At 35.6% G+C, this 21,156-nt stretch overlaps 3 long non-coding RNA genes across 5 annotated transcripts; 1 reads left to right on the top strand and 2 right to left on the bottom strand.

Moving 5' to 3' along the window:
• Positions 1–3,446: 3,446 nt before the first annotated feature.
• LOC122041602 lies at positions 3,447–4,077 on the bottom strand. Its single transcript, XR_006129018.1, has 3 exons — positions 4,033–4,077; positions 3,856–3,936; positions 3,447–3,518 (listed from the first exon to the last, which is right to left on the bottom strand). It is a non-coding gene; the product is annotated as an uncharacterized LOC122041602 (long non-coding RNA).
• Positions 4,067–4,542, bottom strand: LOC122041655. Of its 2 annotated transcripts, none has more exons than XR_006129050.1 (3): positions 4,468–4,542; positions 4,319–4,390; positions 4,067–4,093 (listed from the first exon to the last, which is right to left on the bottom strand). It is a non-coding gene; the product is annotated as an uncharacterized LOC122041655 (long non-coding RNA). The 2 variants fall into 2 exon arrangements; XR_006129037.1 differs by having other exon boundaries at positions 4,070–4,152.
• A 13,791-nt stretch (positions 4,543–18,333) lies between these two features.
• On the top strand, positions 18,334–20,037 carry LOC122041522. 2 transcript variants are annotated; one of them, XR_006129008.1, is made up of 4 exons: positions 18,334–18,438; positions 19,538–19,600; positions 19,730–19,837; positions 20,016–20,037. It is a non-coding gene; the product is annotated as an uncharacterized LOC122041522 (long non-coding RNA). The 2 variants fall into 2 exon arrangements; XR_006129011.1 differs by lacking the exon at positions 18,334–18,438 and adding an exon at positions 19,241–19,311.
• Positions 20,038–21,156: the final 1,119 nt, after the last annotated feature.

Raw genomic sequence — 21,156 nt, 5'->3', positions numbered from 1 at the left:
ATAGAATAAACAAGTTTTTACTAATCAAGCTGCATCAACCTGCAGAGTGGGTCAAAAATATTCGGCCAATAATATTTTTCGAGCAAGAGATCGGCTGCCCGCATGACTTCCACAGGAACCTTAATGCACTTCCTGTAAAATGTATTGCACGTTATCCAGTCTGATGCATTTGTGTAAAGGACATGAGAAAGCCTGTTTATAAAGATAGTCTCCAATCATAGTAAATCGCCCGGCTCTTTTCTTGATCATGAGTGATTGCTCTCCCTCTACTAGTAAAACGCCCTACTGCAGAAATAAAATGATTGATGTTCTCTAATTACTCTGCAATTCAAGGTTGGTCTGTCGTTTAGTGCAATCCACTAATGTTTGTTCTACTTGCTTATCTAGGATCCATGGAACTATGGAGGAAGCTAATTTAGTCAATTCAACTGTTGTTTGATTTTCTGCCCAAGGAACCTTTTGTATGATTAACTTTTGGAACCTAACTCTAAGCTTCTCGAATGCCTCTACATAGAGCTTGAGCTGCTCATTATTAATTTCAAATTTTCTTGATAATTGCTGAGCGGCTAATTGAGAATCTGAACAAATTAAAACCCGAGCAACTCCCACATGTCTTGCGGCCTACATGCCAACTATCAACACTTCATATTCCCCTTCATTATTGGTAGCCCCATAATTCAGTCAAACGGATAGTTACATTTTGTCTTCCCTAGGTGATATCATAAGAATATATATTCCGCTGCCCTGTCGAGTGGATGATTCATCCATGTCTATCTTCAAAATTTTCTCAAGCTCAATGTTTTGCGCTTTTGTTATAAAATTAGCTAAGACTTAAGCCTTGATGGCCCCTTGTAGTTGATATTGTATATCATACTCATTGAACTCCATGATTCACTTGATCAACCTCCTGGAAGCTTCAAGATTAACAAGCACCCAACCCAAGGTGCTATTGGCTACCATGATGATTGGATGGGATAGAAAATAAGAACGCAACCTTCGAATGACTAAAACTAGTCCATATGCCAATTTCTCGAGTGTGGTGTAGTGGCACTCAGCTCCTTTCAATAAATGGATAAAAAAATATACAGGTTGCTATTCTTTCCCCTCTTACCTTACCAATACTACCCCAATAACATGCTCATTAGCAGACAAATAAATCCACAAAGATTCACCTACTATTAGCTTAGCTAATATAAGCAAGGTGGATAAATAACTCTTTAGCTCTTCGAACGTCTTATTGCAGTCAATGCCCCATTGAAATTTAGTAGTCCGACGGAGAATTTTAAAGAAAGGCAAGCTCCAGTCGGTCGATCTTGAAATGAAACATGATAATGCAGTGATTCACCTGGTCAGCCTCCGTGCCTCCTTTAAATTACATGGGGGGAGCCATATTTTGTTGAGCTTGCACCTTATTGGGATTGACTTCAATTCTCTATTCTATGACTATGTAATCTAGGAAGCGTCCACTCTTACCTCTGAACATGCATTTGTTGGGGTTGAGTTTAAGCCCGTACTGTCTTAAAGTCACTACAAGAAAAAAGCTAAACAACAACGCTTTTTTGGCGTTGTCGTATGTACTTAAAAAGTGATGTTGTAGATGGTGTTGTAGAAAGTCATATCAAAGACAACGCTTTAAAAGCGTTGGGTTGTTGAATAAAGACAACGCTTTTAGCGTTGCTCCAAAAGCGCTGTTATAGATGCCTGAGACAACGCTTTAAAAGCTGTGGTTGGTTTAAAAGACAAGGCAATTGTGTCAGATGTCTAAGCGTTGTTAAAGATCGTTAAAATTATATCAAAGACAACGCTATAAAGTTGTGGTTGGTCTCAAAGACATTGTTTTTTAAGCGTTGTCTTTTATTACTTAAAAACGTTGTCTTTTTAAATTTATAAAAAATAGTGTTTTTCTTAATTAAATAGCAAAAATTATAAAAAATACTCAAAATTTACATATAATTGAATATCCACAACCACAATCATTTTTATAATAAGACTATTTAACAAATAAATAAAACTTTATATTATACAAACAAAATGTATACATATTGATCCACAAATTAAATTTGTATCATACAAGTTATCCTTAACTTCATGACAATAATTTTTCAAACACACAAGTTTTACAAAACCTCATCATTGACTAACCACTGTTGTTGGTGTCCATCGCATGGAATTGCTTCTTTAAGTCCAGCAATCTCTTCTTCTGAAAGGCTTTCAGCTATCACTCTTAGAGCCATCTTCTTCAACTTGTCATCAGCACACCTGGGGTTGTAGGCAATCAAGAAATTTTGTATGAAAACATTCATACATGTAAATCTCGTACTAAATAATATGTCAATGTTATATATACATGTAATTCATACCGTAAGTGTGTTTATATCGTAACTGACAAGTTTTCTTTAGGGCCAACTTCTACTCAAGCTCTTTAAACACTGCATCAAAATAAAAAAATTGGCATTAGTTCTGTGCTAAATGAAAATCATATTTAAAGGAAAAAGCGGGAGTGCTGTAGATGGATATATTAACCAAGCATATTAATGTTTGACCTGTCTTTACAAGTTCTAAGCATATATATTAACCAAGCATATAACCTAAGAGAAATAATTTACAAATTTATGTAATAGAATCTAACTTAAGTTATACCATGAGATTGACAATTATTTACACAATTGAGCTGAAGCAAGGTAAAAGTTCAACTTGACATGACACATTCACAGTCCCAAAATCGAGGACGACATTCTATTCCCTTCCAACACCCATGCGTCATGGAAATATATATATTAACAAACTGTAGACATTATCCTACTATCAAATTCTCATAAGTTGGCAATGGAAATGTGAATGCAGTTCAATTTATGAATAGCTAATGATCAACTAAGTTGATTTTGGTTAGCTTTCCAGCGAGAGCTTGAATAAGAAATCGCATGCAGTTTAAAAGATTCTTAGTTCACGAAATTCCATAAAAACGGGTTAATTATAACAACATTAACTACCCATATTAAAAGATATATTGCATCTTTCAAAATAGGTTCACAAGAAACAAATCATCTAAAGAGGTCAATGCATGAAAACAAAATTCAAACAGCACACACCTAAGTTCGCTAACCATTGAACCAAGTGAACAATAAGCAAGTGCATTACATTTGTTATTTCAATTTTTATTCAAAAATACGATAATGATGAATAAGGAGAAATGAATGAAGTGCTGATAAAGATTTACAACTAGTTTTTGTTTTACCAAAAAAAAATTAATTAAATGGATTTGCCTCGTACAGTAAAAAAAGAATCTTATTAAAAGGTTTTTCAAAAATAATCTTAACCATGGTAAATTACATTCACAATAACTTTCTAAATAATGAAAGTATGATACCTGATCCTCAAGGAATAATCTTGGCGGAGTACACCATGCACCCCGATGGAATTGATTGAAAGAACTGGCTTTACTGCCCACCAACAGCAAGTTGCTCCTGCTCCTGATCTTGCTCCCTCAAAGCAATAATGTAATCATAGGTGCTGATTCCCTGTAAGCGCATCCATGTAGAGTAGCATGAGCTAGTTAAAGTGTCAATTTTCTCCAGAATTGATGAATAAACAACACCATATCGTTCAAATTCTACTATTTGTTTTCCACTATGGAAAATCTATCAGTTAAATAACAAGCTGTAATAGTTCAGTTGGATAATAAGTTTCAGTAATGCTCAGTGTATGGATGAATGCAAAGAATTTGAAAATATAAAAGATATATTCCTTGAAATAGAGATATTTGACCGGATACATAGGTTTGTTTTATATAAATGTAGGAGCTGTGTAACTGGTAGTGTTTGCTGTGTCACAAGTAGAAATATGAAAGTAGTGTACCTTTTTTATTAAAAGAATATGGAAGAAGAAAAGTTGTGCAACTGGAAGAGTAGCAACCATGGCTAATAAAGTGCACACAGCCTGCATTATAGAGACATTATCAAATTAGTATCAGAACCTTGAAAAATCCTCATTATGATGTGTGATTTTCATTCATTTTCTCTTCTGAGTACTCACCACCACAATGATAAAGGGTGCCAAGGAAAAGCTACTACCCAACAGCCCACTGCAGAATAAGCTGGCCCAAGGTGCACAAAGCATGGAGACCAATCAATAGTCAATCAGAATGAAAAGGACCTGACATAAAATGCATTCTATGTATCAGGTCCTTCACGTACTAAGAAAATAGTATCTTCTAAGTTGATGCACACAGATGATAAATCTACACTAAGAAAATAGTGTCAATCACTATGCATGATTAATGAATACAACTATTGGAATGGTAGGAAATATTTGTGCTTACCAAGAGAAGAGCAAACACCATGAGGATGAAGAACCTTTTGTAATTTTTTCTTCCTATGCAGTTATTGATCCACTACAAGGAAAGATGAATACTGCATATTACTACAAGATAACAAAACATATAAGGTTGTGAATGGAGAAAACCCTCACCCTGCAATGATGATCAAAGCCATCAACGCATTTGTCACAGACTCTACAATGCTTACTATATTTTAGAACCTGCAATACAAATAGATAGAAATCATTAGAGAAAAACCAAGTTAATATAAAGCACATAAGAACTTTATTTTCTTGAAAAGATTGTGTGGCTCATCGTAAATGAGATCTCTATCACCTTTCTCCCTAATAACCAATATTCTGAATTATCCATCTTTTATGGTTATGCATTTGTCCAAAGGCCATCTGATCAAGCAATCAAAAAAAGTAAATTACTCATCTTACTGTCCTATTCTTTTTAAGACATCCTACCACACCACATGAGAAGCACCCACATTGTTTTGGTTAGCCTAGAAATTTGCAACTTATCACCTCGAATCCCAACGGTGGCATCACTCTGAATTATTGCACAACTTCTCCATCCATAGCAATCCAAACACCAGAACACGAAATGGCGAAGAAATATTACCTTAGTTAAGATGGAAGATTAAAAGTATTGATCAGGAAGAGACCAACAACTTTAGAAGCCTCGAAGTTTTAAATTTTGTCCATGCTGGTTGGCACAGGGAAAAAAATTCATTCCATCTGCCAACTGGCACACGAAAAAGAACAAAACTACTGGTATGCTCCTATGAACTGCACCACCGCTTGCCGCCTTTAACACCTCATGTGTTCCTCTTTGTCGGTTGAAACCTACTATGTCACCTCATTGCCAATTGAAACCCACTGCATCCCCTCACGAGCAGTCTTCTGAACAGCCACCCACCGGATGAGGCCAATAGCTTTGAATGCCTTAAACACATCAAGCAAGGAATATAGAACAATCTGCTTGAACACTAATACTTTGGTTCATGTTCAAGCAAGAGGATAACAATCTCATCGACAGTTAGTATTTCCTTTTAATATAGAACACTAAAAAGAAGGAATATCAATGATGAAACAAACCTGAAAATGCGAGCTACTGAGGCAGCGAGCAATCTGCTTGAACAAGGTAATCATGCAGCGTTGGAACTCTGTCGTGAGCATCAAAGACCAAATATTACCAATACAAATAAAGATCAAAATTAATCCTTATTTTTGCCATCTAGAGGATCTGGCTTTTTGACTTGAAGCTGGTTCAAAGAAGACAAATCAAATATACAAATACTAAGATGAAAGCATAATGAAGTAGTTAACTTTTTCTACTTTACCTGATTATAAGATCTACAGCTTCTTGCTCAGTATTTTGCTGCACGAGTAATTATTAGAAAAACAAACCCAATAGTGGAACAAAAGCTAGATAAAGAAACTAGATAATTTACACTGACAGAACTTTACAGAATAACATATAATACAGTGCTTTGTACTTGCATATTAATCCAGAAAACATCCTTTCACCTAAGTGACAATTTTTCCAAAACATCATCATTCACAAAAAAAAAATTGGCATTAACTATGATTCCACCAAAAAAAACCACCATTCCATGAACTTAAATCTAAATAGAATTATGGCAACTATCATTCCATACCTATTCATAAATATGATCTTGTATGCACTCCGCCAACTCGGACCGAACCTCATCAATTTGTTCACGAGAGTACCCTATTTTTGTGAACTGTAAGCATACACAATTTATGTTAATGGAAAAAATAATCAACACTGATCACTTTGCAATTTTAAATAGTTTATGTCAAATAATTTGAGATAAGCTAAATAATGTTACTATTGATTGCAGCGAATCTCTCTCAATAGTCTCAACTTCTTCAATAATTTCTCTCATAAACAGACCATCACAAAAACCCACATCTTATCTTTGCATTAGTGGCCAATAATGGCAGTCGACAATTGTTAAAAAGGACGTACCATAATGAGAGTTGTTACTAAATGAAAACTATAATAGAGGATGTATAATATAAGGAAGGGTATTTTTTTTCTCACCAATAATCTCTTCACTCCCCCACATCTCTATCTTCCTTTCCGAATTCTCACTTAAATTTTGAAAGGGTCACGTTGAGATAAGACTAGGATAGCAAACAAGACAAATGGAGTCAAAGTCGAGATTTGAAATGTTCAAATTTATTTTATAAGATAATTAAATCGAGCCGAGCTGAATTTAAAATAAATCAAGCCTTTAAAATAATTGTTCAAGCTTGACTTGATTTATTTTTTATGAGTTTGAGTTTGTTTGAAACTTGACTTGAGTTTGATTCGTTTAGATGTTATCGAACTTTCAATTCAAGTTTGGCTTGAGCTTTGTTCGAACTTAGTTCGTTTAGATGGAATAAAGATATGAGCAAAGTACTTCCTGTCTAGAAGAACAAATGGCAGAAGGCAAACATTAAGGGCCGGTTGAAAATGAATGAGCTATATTTATGTAAAGTGTACCACATCAATTGATATTAGTAAACCTCTCAATAGAAATGATGAACTATTAACTTAATGAGAATAACATGGTATGAGAAAATTACTAGAAGTTGAATTTTTCAAGAGTAAACTTGTTCACACAACAATATTAGTAAACTTCTTGCAGTTCAAATCAGGGATTTTCAGTAATTTCCCAGCATAAGTAAAGCAATGCAGTTGCAACTGAGAAAATAATATTTAGATACTAAATAATAAAATTTACTAACAAAACAATCATGTGGATTAAAAAATAATGATCACTCATAATAAGTTGGTGAAATTGTAACAATAAACCATAATAAGTTGCTAAAATTGGGAAGCAAACATGTGATGAAAAAGTTGCTGAAATTGCTTAAATAAACTTACTTACCATATGTAGGCAACGATCAAATTTCCTGAAATTGCCTCCAAATGATACAAAGAATTGATGTCCTCAAGGTCAAGAAAAAGTTCACAATCTTCATCAAACACTTCATTATCTAAGCACATTGATATACATTTTCCTCCATCTAGAGCAACTGCCTTTGTCATCAATTGAATTGTCCCATGCACCCCTTTTATGCATTAATGCTTCAAGTTTTTGGATGCGTACATCTTGTTCTAAAATTTGCATCTTCGCCTCCTTCAGCTCCCTTTTATGCTCAGCGATTATATCTAGGGTAACATCATATTTCTTCCTTGTTCTACCAACATTGAAATAGATTGTTGGGTTGATATGACCTCCGATACCCCGGACACGCCCAGAATATTCCTGAGTTTCAAGTGCCTTGGTAAGAATATCCTCTTTTGCTCCTTCGCATTGCAGCTTACCCTCCCTCTTTTGCTGTATATATTCATCCTGTAATGCAACATTAAAAAGAATTATCAGTACTTTACCAAGGATAATTACCAAGGATATGCAATATTGGTTTAAAAAATACTGATGTCCAGGCCGGTTCTTCCCGTGATAGCTCAAGTCAAGTGCTTAGTAAGTCATATTGAACAAATATGAAGTTGACTTTGAAATATTTTTTCCTTTTTTGGCATTCAATCATATATTTACTTCTGCACAGTTCTAAAAAAGGCACATATTTGATTGAGCAATTGACTACAAGTTTAATAAAATGACAAAATTTTAATAAATTTTCACTACACAAACCCATAAAGAGAGGACCACCACATAATTGAAGCTAATTGTCTGGAGTTGCAGGAAAGAATAATCAAAAGTAAACCTGCTAAATGTGTATACAAATTAAAGAGTTCATTTTAATATATCGTTTCTTATTAACTTATTAATTGAGTTGTGCCTCATGCACTTATGTCCTTGTATGCAGTGTTACCTGTAGTTAACTGGCGGGCCAGTAGGAGAAGTTAGGGAAGTATCGGACATGCATGAAATGTAATGTAAGTCCAAACAAACAAATTTTGTTTATCTTAAGTCCTTTATCTTATCTCAATTTTGTAATGTTAGGCGGGCCGGTAGACCAAACAAACTTCTCCTTCAGTCCTTTATCTTATCTCAATTTTGTTTCTTCTTCTGGATCTAATTTTTGCTTATAGAATTAGCTTTTTGTGAAATGTAATGTAAGTGCATGCGTATCACACCTTCCATTTTCTATAAGCATATAATATAATAATAAGATCGGTATTAAAATAGGAGATAATGAGTTATTTATAAGGAAATGTAGATGAGAATATTAGGATGAATATGTGGACATATGACAATGAAAAATATAAGACATGAGAATAATCAAAGTTATACTTATCAAGAAAAAACTGAAAAATAAATTTAAGATGAAAATATGTACGTAAACAATTAATAAATAAACGATGTGAAATTATAAAAGTTATACACATTTAGCAATGGTTGTTATATATTCTTTAATCTTTATTTCCTAAGTGGGAAAACATAATAGAAGCTTCAGAGCAGTGGTCTGGGGAACAACTTTACTGGCCCTTGGGTTACTGAAGCTTACAAATTTCTTACTGCCAAGAACGTTTCAAACCTGGTTGATTTATCTGCATCTGTTCTATAGAAACTCTAGCTATCACCTCTAAGTTCTCAATGCATTCACCATTAATTGATTGCAGCAAAAGGAAACCACTGCATGTAATAGACTTTTCGACTTGATCTCTTCTCCAAGTAAGAACATTTCAAACCTAGATACCTAGTAAATCCACATCTGTTCTATATAAACCCGTCACCTCTAAGCTCTCAATGCATTCATTCACCATTTACTTCCTCAATACATGCTCTAGTACTGAGAATTCAAGCTATGCAAGGAATGGCTGTTAAACTCCTCATTGCACTGCTTGCCTTGGCTTCCTCATGCAAAGGGTATGCATGCATGCAACTTTACTCTCGAAAACTAGAAGATATATTGAAGTCATTATCAGAAGAACATGAAAATTTACTTACAATCTTGTGTACTGTGTCCACCAAATCTTCACCTTCAAACTCTCCTCCTTTGTTGGCGCGCCCTTTCTTCCACATAATAGCTCTATTGATGTCATTATCATCACATAATTCAGTCCCCTACAACAAAGAAAAATCAAATAACAAATGTGAAATAATTTAATGTGAATCAATTAGAGGGTTCTTAGAGGAAATATATTTTAAAAATACTTACAATTTCTTCAGCAAAGCGTGCATACCCTTTGCGTGAGAGTCGATGAGGATATCTATTTTTTTTCCTTCGCTCTTTTTGTTGATCACTGAGTTTCTAGTTATTTCAAACAGGCGACATATCAAATTTGAATAATACATAATGAATTATGATCGAATAGTTTCAAAAGAAAAAATTTAGAATCTTACAATGAAATCTTCAGAAATGCGACTAATGACAAACGCACGCCAATCACCTGCTTAAAATAAATTTTTGGGTGAGATGGGTCTTGTATTGCCTCCACTTACTGTTTGCAGACCTCAAACATCCCTTTTTCCACTTTGAGTCAACATTATAAATCAACTGTACATCAAATAAGTGGAAAACATTAATAAGATTAATTAAGACAAACATAAAATATATCTATCATTAGTAGTGAAATATTATAATTGTTAAAACATGCTAACTTGCTTACATTGACTGATTCCCATATTAATTCTTTGACAGCAATTGGGACTTGCTTCCATGTCTTGTATTTAATATTAACCTTTTGCCGAGCCAAGACACCAATGTAACTTTGCATGGCTACAGCAGCTGGTCCTATCGATTGTCCAAAATTATTGAATGACACCTCATTTCTAATACCTTGCATTCTTTGCTTTGTAATCTTATCCAACTGTGTGCGACCTCTAGAAGTTCTTGAGGAGATAGTGTCTTTGGAATCCAACACTTTATCACCCTCGCAACTCTCTTCACGGGCAGCTGTAATGACTTCTTTACCCTTGTCCAACTTTGCAAGTTGCCCTATTCTCTTACTCTTTCTAGTAGAATCCATTGATCTGTAACAACTTAGACTGATCAACATAAGTTTAGTTAGAAACATGCATAAACTCACAGCAAGATGATATATTTACACCAACAAATTCACAACAGAATGAAAAAAAATAAAAGATAAAAGCAGAAACTTGCAATAACATCACAACATATCTGATTCGAATTAAAGTGAGGAATATAACATATTAATATTGTCCACAAATTCATCCTCATAGGTAAATTGTTTACACACTTATAATCAAAAGCAAAAATTCAGCAATTAAATATTGTCAATCCAACTTCCATCACAGTCTTCACGAATACATGGTGGTTCATTATCATCTTCTCCGTCAATATCCATTGATGGTAACCCCTACTAAAACATTGATAGTGGATAGCAGTGTCCTCTAACTCTTCGCCCTTTAGGTATTCAAAGTAGTCTCTGTTTGGTGTTGCAAGTACAACACTCCATAAAGGATCTTCAGGATCTTCAATGTAAAATACTTGCTTTGCTTGGCTTGCCAGGATAAAAGCGTCAGATTTGAATCCAAGTCTATTGAGGTTTACCAATGTGAAACCAAGATCATCTACTTTAATGCCGTTATTATGCTCCACCCAATTACATTTAAACATTGGAAGTTGAAATTTATGGTAATCAACTACCCATATTTCTTCTATAACTCCATAAAAAACCATATCTGACACAATAGGATTTTTATCCTTTGCACTTGCAACTTGCATTGTCTTTGCAACTAAGCTGACTCCGGAGTTTTGAACAACTCGTATAGCATCACGCTCTTTTGTAGCATAAGTAACCCCATCAATCAAATAGCTAGAGTATTTTAGTACTTGCTTGTTAGGCCCGCGAGCTATCCACATCAATCTTTCTGAAACTTGATGAGTGGAATGGTCAACTACATCAGCAACCTAAATTTTTTATGCAATAAATATTTAATTATGCATAAATATGAAAATGAATGTATGCCAATATGTAATACTAAAGAAACTTACACGATCACGCAACCAAGTAATAAACGTTCGATTATGCTCATCTTGTAACCACTTTTTGGACTTAGCCTTACGAGGAAATCTTGCATTCAAATACGTCATGTGTTCCCTAATCAAATTATTTGGTATAAATAAACCAACAGAATGTAAGCAAACCACATTAAAATATTAATAAGTTAGATACATTACTCGATATAGAGATCAATCTCAGCATCATTTGCCAATACATAACGATGTGCTTGCATCAACTCATCGTGAGTAGTGGAGTAGACTACTGCACCTGATAAAGGCTTAGTAAGTTCTATTTGTCGATGACTTGATGGGATCCCAATTGTGTGCACACTAGACAGATAGTCTGAGCAAAATTCAACAGCCTCTTCAGCAATATAAGATTCAGCCATACACCCTTCAGGTCGATTGCGATTTCGCACATAACCTTTCAAAATCTTCATGTATCTTTCAAATGGATACATATACCTATACCAAACCGGTCCACACAGTTTCACCTCCCTCACAAGATGAACACTTAAATGAATCATTATATCAAAAAATGAAGGGGGGAAATACTTTTCAAGTAAACACAATATTGTCACAATCTCTCTTTGCATATCATCCATCCTTGAAACATCTATCACTTTATTACATAACACATTGAAGAAGAAACACAAGCGAGTGATAGTGTCTCTAACATGTTTGGGCAAAACACCACGTATCGCCACAGGAAGCAATTGTTGCATTAAAGCGTGGTAGTCGTGTGACTTAAGGCCAATAAGTTTTAAGTCCTTCAACGACACGAGGTTTTTAACATTAGATGAGTTACATGATGGAAGTTGTATTCCAAACAAAGAATTCAAAATTTTCCTTTTCTCATCCTTACTAAGTGTATAACAGGCTGCTGGCAAAAATGTTTTCTTCTCCCCCATCCTTGGTGCCAAATCTGTCCTGACATTCATTTCCAAAAGGTCTAATCTCGCTGCTACTCCATCCTTTGTTTTTCCTGGAATATCAAGTAACGTTCCGATAAGACTTTCACAAATATTCTTTTCAATGTGCATCACATCAAGAACATGTCGAATGTATAGATGTTTCCAATACTGAAGTTCAAAGAAAATTGATTTTTTTTTCCAGCATGATTTTACATCATCATTCGACTGAGACTTTCTACTCATTTTTCCCCAATGACAATTAATTCTTTCAACTCTTTCAAAAACTTCATCGCCACTTAATGGTTTTGGAGCAGGGTTAAATTCTTGGTTCCCATTAAATGCCTTCCGTTGCCTTCGATAAGGATGAGTTGCAGGTAGAAACCTTCTATGACCTATATAAGACATTTTCCTACTATGCTTCAACCTTGTTGAATAGGTATCTTCACCACAAATAGGACATGCATGATATCCTTTCACAATGCATGTTCCCATATGCACGAAAATCATTGATCGTCCATAATAAGATAGCCCTAAGCATAAAAGTTTCTTGGCGATATGCATCATATGCTTCGACACCTATATCCCATAAGCATTTTAAGTCATCAATTAGAGGTGCTAAGTAAACATCAATATCATTTCCCGGCTGTTTGGGACCAGAAATTAACAATGTGAGCATCATAAATTTTCTCTTCATACACAACCATGGAGGAAGATTATAAGTAATCATTAAAACTGGCCAACAACTATATGCAGAACTCATTAAACCATGAGGATTCATCCCATCAGCTGATATAGCCAATCTGAGATTTCTTGCCTCAATACCAAAATCTGGCCATTTGCGATCAACTATTTTCCAAGAAGGTGTATCAGCTGGATGGCGTAAATATCCATCACAAAGTCTTTTTTCGGCATGCCAAGTCAACTCCTTAGATATCTCTTTATTCCAAAACATTCTTTGAAATCTTGGAATAGGGGGGAAGTACCACAAAACCTTGGCAGGAATTCCTTCATTTATCATATTTTTTTCACAACTTCCACCTTGACATCCCGCAAGTAGGGCAATTAGTTAAATCCTCATACTCCTTCCGGTATAAGATACAATCATTAGGACAAGCGTGAATTTTTACATAATCCATCCCTAATGCAGATAAGCTTTTCTTTGCATCATACAGAGATAAAGGCAATTTATTGTCATCTGGAAGTATTTCTCCTAACAAACTGAGTAGGTCAGTGAAACTTTTATCACTCCAACTATATTTGGCCTTCAAGTTGAATAATTTCACAATTGCAGATAACCTTGTAAATTTAGTGCATCCGGATATAAAGGTGTCTCAGCATCTTCAAGAAGCTTATTGAATTGGGTTGGATTCTCAGCATAACTATCATATGCATCATGAACCATATTTATTGGTTCCTCACGAACATATTCATTTGGCCCTACTTGGTCACTTTCATTTTGTGAAATCCCTATCGTAGATCTTTCGCCGTGCCATATCCATGTATGATATGTCATATCTATACCGTTACAATACAGATGTGCCCTGATAGTTTGTATATTTTTCTTCTTTAGATTGCCACATTTTGCACATGGGCAAGATATTCCCATATTCGGATCATTAGTGTTTTCCATTGCAAATTGCAAGAAAGACTCAACTCCATTCTCATATTCACGTGATAGTCTATCCTTTGACATCCAATCTTTGTCCATTCTTTATAACTAATCAATCAACAATGAGCTAATACCTAAAAATATTAACACAAACAATAGTGTGAAACTATAACAAAATATTTAAACAATTAATCAAAATTGTATTTCTACCTGAAAATTTTTGACCATACAGGTTTCTCATCAAAATGCAATCCCAATAGCAATTTTCTCACTTGGGGAGATAACCTAGTTATCTATATTATCCATATGTACATGTTTGTTAGAGTCTACGTATAGGTAGTTAGGTACTTTTGCCTTGGTATAAATTGTAGAGTCATATAATATTGGAGCATTCACCAAAACATATTCTCTATTGAAACATGTTAACCTTTAGTTGAAAAATGAAACCATTCCAGGAAAATGCTTGAATTATAACTTATAATAAGCAACTTTGTTTCTTTAGCACTTGAGAATCTGCAACTTCCTCAAAGGGACATCAACATAAGCAACTCAATGCAATAGTGCATGATGTATTAAATCATACTTAAGCCATTAAGCTCTTAGAAGGCATGTGACATAAATATAACAATAGTAGTTGATATAAATTCAACAAACTGAGTAGGCACAAGTCACTGCCCAGAATTAAGATGAGATAATGCAGAACACAAGTTTTAGATACAATAAAAATGAGAGATATTCTCTGCGCATTAAGGGTACACAATAAAAATAATAGTAGAATAACACTAGAGATTGATTAATTTCAAGCTGCACATTATACCTGACGACAAAGAAAGGCTGGAATGTGAATAATATCTGCAACTTGGCCAACAGCTTCACACTGAATTTGAGAAAAAAGGATAGCATGTTATATGCTTCATGCTATTTTTAAGGATTAATACCTACTGCCAAAGTCTATAGCTAAACGTTTAAAAATTCCAGATTAAATCATGAGAAAATACAATCAGGGGAGGGGGAAAATTGATGCAGTATGAATCCGGCAAAATGGCTAGTTCGGAAAATAATCAAAAATAAACAAAATCTTATTCTAGAGGGATGGAAGAAATTTTACCTTTCTTTCTTCCGTTCCTCCTACTCTCGAATCTGCTCTGCGAGGAAGGAACTAAGATCGAAGGGTTCAGAGGAGTTGAGGAGCCGTGAGAAGATTAGGAAGGATAAGCTGACTTTGATTGAGGAGATGGGGAAATGCGCCGTGAGAAGATTAGGAAGGATAAGCTGACTTTGATTGAGGAGATGGGGAAATGCGAGATTAGGAAGAGACTGGGAGGCAAGGAGGAGTGAGGAGAGGGCGTGAGAGGGGTCGGAGAAGAGAGGGAGAGGAGAAGGCCCTAGGGAGAGGGAAGGGGAGGAGAAGATGGGAGGAAGGAGGCGTGGAGAGGGGAGAAGGGGAGAAGGCACGCGTCGTGAAGGGATGAGAGAGCGAAGTCGAGAACGGCAGTGAAGGAAAGGAAGAGCAGAGAGAGGGAGGAACAGTGAGGGCAAGAGCAAAGATATCGAGGAGCCGGATCGAAGAACTTGAGGGATGCTACGGCTCCGTCGGATAGTAGAAGAAATTGAGGGATCTCGGCTCCGTCGCCTCCGCCGTGAGAAGATTAGGAAGGGTAAGCTGACTTTGATTGAGGAGATGGGGAAATGCGAGATTAGGGATCTCGACTTGAGGAGGAGTTGGGCGGGGAGGAGTTTTGAGGAGTTTGGGCCGAGATTAGGGTTGAGAGGAGATCACGCCAAGGAGGAGAGGTGGAGAGAGGCGCGTGGAGAGAGAAGAAGGCGGCGTGGAGGGAGAGGAGAGACGTGGAGAGGAGAGGAGAGAACTCGTGGAGGAGTGTGAGGAGAGGTGCAGGGCCGTTGAGGTTTAGAGTTTAGCAAAGCGAGGGCTGCGAATTTATTTTAAGTGAGTTTAGGGGAAACATACACAACACTTTAAAAAACGTTTTTTAAAAAAATGTTGTCTTTGACCATAAACAACAACACTAAAGACAACACTTCATTAAAAACCGTTGTCTTTAGTAAAAAGTAAATACCATAGACAACGCTTTTCACTAAAAGCGTTGTAAAACAAAGAACGACAACGTTTTTATTAAAAAGCGTTGTCTATTGGGTGTTGTTGAATGCAAAAATTCTTGTAGTGAGTTTTGCAAGTTTCTTCTATATTTATGCATAGATCCGTAGCTCGAAGGGACTTGATGAAGATATCATCCACTTAAACCTCCATATTCTGCCTGATTTTCTTCTGGAATTCTTTGTTCATGAGTCTTTGGTAAGTATCTCCTACATTCTTTAGTATGAATGATATAATATTATAACAGTAAGTGCTTTCAGCAGTTATGAAGCTAACCTTTTCCTGGACATCCTTGGTGAGCAAGACTTGATGATACCCTTGATACGAATCCAACATACAGATCAACTCACAACCAAAGGTGGAGTCCACCACTTGATCGATGCAAGATAATGAATAATAATCTTTGGGACATGTCTTATTAAGGTCTCTGAAGTCGATGTAGTTCCACATATTTTCGGGCTTTGATACCAGTATAACATTCAACCAGCTTAGAAATTGAACCTCGCGAATATAGCCAGTGTCCAGTAATTTGTCTACTTCCACCCAAATGATTTTATTCTGATTTGCCCTAAAATCTCACTTTCTTTGCTTGACCGAATGAGTGTCTAGGTAAACACTACAACAAAAATAGCTTTTCGCAGCTTGCTATTAACAGCGCACATTAAAAGCACGTCATTAATAGTATTATTAACGGCGTGCATATTGATGCACGCTGTTAATAGTATAAACTTAATACTATTAACGGCGTGCATATTGATGCGCGCTGTTAATAGTATAAACTTAAAGAAGGAAAAAAATTACGTCTAGATATTAACGACGTACATTAAAAGTATGCCATTAATACTATAAATATTTAATAACAATAACGGCATGCAAAAATAGGCACGCTGCGAATATTTTTTAAAATTATTAACGGCATGCAGCATGCTGCGATTAGTTTAAAAAAAATAATAAAAAAATTATTATTTACGACCATGATTAAAAGGAATGTGTTTTGACCAAGCATGTTTTGACCAACTTTAATTTTTTTTAAATTATAGTTTAAAAGAAAGTTATCTTTAAAAAAATTAAATTAAACAAAAATATGTAAATAATAAAAAAAATACATCCAACCCCAAAAGCCGATCAATAATAAACGTGGTTAAAAAAAATAAGTAAAGAAAAACTTAAAGTAAGTAATTAAATAAAAATGCAATAAGTTAAAAAACACAATTAAAATAAAAAAAAAACGCTAGGTTAAAAACATAAAACGGATCAAAGCCGCCGAAGCCATCGCCGCTTCCCCTCCCACTACAGAAAAATTGATCTATTGTGATATTATCTTAATTACACTTATTTCTAAGTGTCATAATAAATACCTTATAATAACATTTATCTAAAAATAATAAAAAAACAAAATAAAATATCATGTTAGATCCTTTATCTTGATATTTCTAATAAATGTCATTATTAATTCATTAACAATTAGCTTAATCTATTAATAATTAGCCTTAGCAAAAATCCAAACCCTCGTCCGCACTTGTCACACCCTCCGCACTTTTCCCTACGGCGCCGAAAAACTTCTCACGCTGCACATCTAGTTTTCGCACATTGCTGAAGTTCTTTCTTAAGCCAGCATGTCATCGCATTTCTTTCTCACACCGCATGCCGTGTAAGATATCGGAAAATTTAAATAATAAGGTTATTTGGGAAATAGCCTTATAATTTTTTTTCGGAATTTTTAAAAATTTTCTGGGAATTTTTCGGAGCTCATACGACGGGTTTTGAGGGGACGAATTGACGGCGCGGATAAAGTCTATTTGGAATACCCAGTGAGGAAATGTTTTATTTATATAATCCTTTTTCCTTATTTTCCTTCCCAAACGCCGAACCTCTCTTCCCCAACCCCTCGCGACCCCGATCCCCTTCCTCTCTGCCCCGACGACAACCTCCCTTCCTCCCCTCTTTCTCCGTTCTCTCTCTCTCTCTCTCTTCTCTCACGCGGAAGATCCGACGCACCCGACGCCGACAGAGGGCGACTGCTTTCCGACATCTGGGCCTCTTCGCGTCTCCTGAGGACCGTCGTCGGATTCTTGAAGGTGCTGACGCTGTCCAAGCTCTTCCGATGGAGCGATCCCTTCCTCGGCTGGTTCTTATGCATGAGCGACGATGGCTAGGTGGCTAGGGCACGGTGGAGGGCTTGGTTTTGGTTGTTTCCGACCGATTGACCCTTCGTTTCCTCCTTCTTGAGCTGTTCACATAACGATTCGTGGCTCCTCAAAGTGGATCGGATTGGGCGATACCTTCTGGAGACAACGGATTGAGGTAAGCTTAGGTCTTCTTCTCTGTTACCGATCCTCATCTTCTTTTCGGTTGAATTAGGTTACAGATTTGGAGATGTTGGTATCAAGGAGGTGTTCTTGAGCTGCCGGGCAGAGGCTAGAAGGATGGTTAATTGATCAGTGATCTCCCTGCTTGACCTCCTGTTGTGATCCGATTGATTCCAATGAGGTTGAGTGCTGTGGATCAACAAGCACGACTGTGAGGTGAGGTTCTGTGTATTGTTGGTGTTCTTGGTTCTGCTCTACTTGTTCCAGCATCAACAGTAGCTGTGATTTGAGGTAAGGTGTAGGAATTAGGGTTAATTGGATTACTAGATCAGTTAGTATATTAATTGTTGATTGTGTGTAGATTTATTTAGTTTAGAATTAATCTAATGGATAAGAGTTCATCTCCTCTTAGGTTTGCGTATATCCTAATTCTCCCATGTTTCTACCTCTTTTTCTAACAATTAGAATAAGAATTCTATGATAGAGTTCTAGGTTTTCCATACTTTATTTTCTTCTTTTTTTTTAAAATTTCTTTTTTGTTTTGTTCTATGATAGAGTTCTAGGTTTAGTATGTATATTATCTTGATGACATATTAAACATTTTCTTTCAACTTAGGTTCCTGCAATCTCTATGATTCATTTGCAATATAGTTTATTGAACTATCTCTCTTACAACAATAGCAAATCTGTTTGGCACAGGCCAAAGAATGATCATATTTATATACTGTTATCCATAAAAAAAATTAACTTTGTGGCAATTACATGATGGAAGGGCATAATACCAAGGAAAAAACTTTGTCAGTTACCTCTACCTATTAAAATATAATGATAGGTTTTTTTAAGTTTTGTAATTACAAGTTTTGTAAAACTTGTGTGAATAATACATGATATTTATTTGTTTAAAATATAATGATGTAGGAATCAATTTTTTATATGTGATTTTCTTTCTTGGTAATCAAAAAGTTAACTTGCATGTTTGATTGTTTTCCGCACAGTAGTGTTTGATCTTGCATTGTGATGGTGTCTGAGTGTTGGCTTGGTCTCTGTTGGCTTGCTACATATCTAGAAAGCTCCATGATTTGTGCTAAGGTAGTTCTTCTCAACGAGCATATCTGAGATGGAACTTCCATGCTACTTGCTTTTCCGAGTTTGATTTGCTGCTACAAGATCGGAAAGATATTATGTAGTTGTTGTTCCTTTTGGTCGAACAGTTTCACTGTCCCGTCTTAGTTTCTTGTATGTTCTTTGTTAAATAATTACGTGGATTTAATTCTTATCGGTAACAGTTGAAGCGTATCCAATTTGGATTTTTCAGCTCAAAATATCAGTAGATTTGTTGTGGTAGTGCCTTAACAGGATTTGAGACTTCTCCATTCAGGTAGGTTATGCTCGTTTGACTCACATTATGGTAATTATTTTTAATTTTTTATAATTTAAGTAATAAGTAATGATATATGTATCTTTTGAATTGTGCTGTAATGATTTTGTATATATTTCTATATTTAAGGAAAAGACAAGTCCGGTAGATACAAAAATTACAAGATCGCAAGTTTGGATTGAAGGTCACAAGAAAAAAAATGGGGAGCCTAGTACTCAAGCTGTTGGAGAGAAAATAGTAAGCATATCCACTCATTTTAGATTCATTTAGTATTTTATTTCATTGATCTTGTTTTTCATAAGAATTTATACTTAAGATCTCTATTTATACAGCCTAAAATGTTTTTTCTATACCTCCTTGTACATGTATTCAAGCTATTTTTTACTTGTGAGTTGGTACATGTGTTCAATTTCAGGTGGACCTAATTCGACCAAATGATGAAATGCAGTTTCTCGATGATGCAATAGGAAGCACGGTCGCATAGTTATCTAAATTTATAGTATTGTGTGATTGATACATATTATACTAATTTGTTTGGATTGTAAGTTGAATTGTTGTTATGTAATTACTAGTTTGTTAGAGATTTCATATATTGTTTTAGATGTTTTGAGTTTTTGTGGTATAATGAAAAGCTATGACTTTTATTAATTTTGTATGGATTTGAGTTACACTAAATTTGTTGTAAAATTTTAATTTATTATTTTCGTCAAATTATTTTTTTAATATAGTTAAGACCATCAACAGCATACGTTTGCGCGCTGCCGATAGTATTTTTCGTAGCGCGCAAAGCAAGCCGCGGATACTATTATTCGCAGTGTGCTTTACGCGCTGCAGAAAATACTATCTGCAGCGCGCAAAGCACGCCGCGGATAACAGTATCCGCGGCTTGCTTTGCGCGCTGCAGAAAATACTATTCGTAGCGCGCAAAAGCACGCCGCGAATAATTTATGACTTTCAACAGCTTTTAGTTGTGCAGCGCGCAATGCGCGCTGCAAAAAGTGAATTTGCATGCTGCGAAAAGCCATTTTTGTTATAGTGAAACATGGAGTATACGCTCCATGACCGTTGGTGATATACCCGTCACTTCTTTGGGAGTCCATGCAAAAATATCACTGTTACATGCTAAGCACTTAACCAACTCAACTTTAAGTTCAGGAGCCAGGTCGACAGCTATATGGGTGGTGGCCTTTGGACAACCGGATTGAATCTGCACCTCTTCTTTTTCTTCATAAACTAAGGTAGGGATGCTTCTCGAATAATGTTAACCTCCATCTACTACATCTTCCGAAGCAGAATTGGCCTCGATTTTAATTATATCGACATAGCACTTGTGTGCTGCTAGTTGATTTCCTTTAACTTCCTCGGCCTAATCATTCATGAGAAATTTTATTTTCTGGTAAAAAGTTGAGACGACTACCCAGAATTCATTTAGGGCCAGTCGACCCATAATAACATTGTATGCCGAGGGCATGTCCTCATCAGGGGATCCTCCCGTAATGATATGGCCAACTTGATTTGGCTGATTAACTGAACTTCATTACCCGTGAAACCATAAA

The sequence above is a fragment of the Zingiber officinale genome, chromosome 1B (genome assembly GCF_018446385.1).
Source record: "Zingiber officinale cultivar Zhangliang chromosome 1B, Zo_v1.1, whole genome shotgun sequence".
Taxonomy (NCBI): Eukaryota; Viridiplantae; Streptophyta; class Magnoliopsida; order Zingiberales; family Zingiberaceae; genus Zingiber; species Zingiber officinale.
Note: the sequence above shows the minus strand (reverse complement) of the source record. Positions and strands in the feature narration are given on the sequence as shown.